This window comes from Penaeus monodon, chromosome 20, assembly GCF_015228065.2.
Source record: "Penaeus monodon isolate SGIC_2016 chromosome 20, NSTDA_Pmon_1, whole genome shotgun sequence".
NCBI lineage: Eukaryota > Metazoa > Arthropoda > Malacostraca > Decapoda > Penaeidae > Penaeus > Penaeus monodon.
The window spans coordinates 13,076,669-13,077,643 of NC_051405.1; the positions used below are offsets into that span (position 1 = coordinate 13,076,669).

At 51.5% G+C, this 975-nt stretch overlaps 1 protein-coding gene across 1 annotated transcript in view; it reads left to right on the top strand.

The window, feature by feature from the left end:
- Nucleotides 1-975, top strand: part of LOC119585640 (EH domain-binding protein 1-like) — a gene marked incomplete in the record, with an annotated part of 320,960 nt that overhangs the window by 255,276 nt on the left and 64,709 nt on the right.

Consider the following 975-nt stretch of genomic DNA (forward strand, 5'->3'; position numbering starts at 1 on the left):
CCGTGAATGAACGAGAGAGTGAGTAATGATGGAGTATCGAGGCCGTAATAGGGAATGGAAGTGCTTGGCTCCAGGAAAGAAAAGGGGGCGTGTCTCGCAGGAATACTGATGCGAGCGTATGTGCGAAGGGCGGGTATGTTGCTCCTGGAAAAGAGGGTCTTTGGGCCTCGTCCGAAGGTGAGCGGAGGAGCTGGCCGTGGCCCCGGAGAGGGAGTGGAGAAGCGTGTGGCTCTCCGGACGGCGTTTGTGGCTCCACGCGGGAGTGAGTGTGTGGCTCCACATACAGCTCTTTACAGACTAATCGGATTACTCCAGGGTTGCCGTAATTCCTGGAAAACACCCGAGAGTTTCTGACTCCCGCCTGGTTGTTGCCACCGACACCCAACGCCACTCTGCCGCCCGCGGTCCGCCCGGAGGAGGCGCAGGGCCTTCGGGGGACGCGTCCGTGAGGGGCAGAAGGACGAGACGCCCTTCGGAGGGGCTGCTGGGGCGGTCGGGTGTTGGTTGGCGGGGGGGGGGGAGGTTGAATTGCGGTTGCTGCTGCTATTGCTATTTAAGCGTATTAGTTTAAAAAAGCCTCCATTTCACTATAAAGCATCTTGAATGTCTCCTATGATAAGATCTTTGCTGAATAGGAGCATAAGACATGCTGTGAACTGGAGGATACTGTTTAGTCTTTGTTATACGTTTTTGAACATATATTTTTTTTGGCAAATGGTTTGATGATTTCACCGTTGTCAGACTTTTAAAGGAAATGTATTTGCACGTGGGATTTCTTTTTTTGTGTGCGTGTCTGTGTTTGTGTATATACATATTCTTTTTTCCCTCTAGTTTCGCGGATTTTTCAGTATCGAGGGTTTTAGTGGCGGTGATGGTCGATGTTGCTGATGAATTATTGAAGTGCGAATCAGATTTATATTCGACTTTGAGCCGCTGCATGTTGGTAGGAACGAAGAGAGAGCCGCCCCCGCGCTC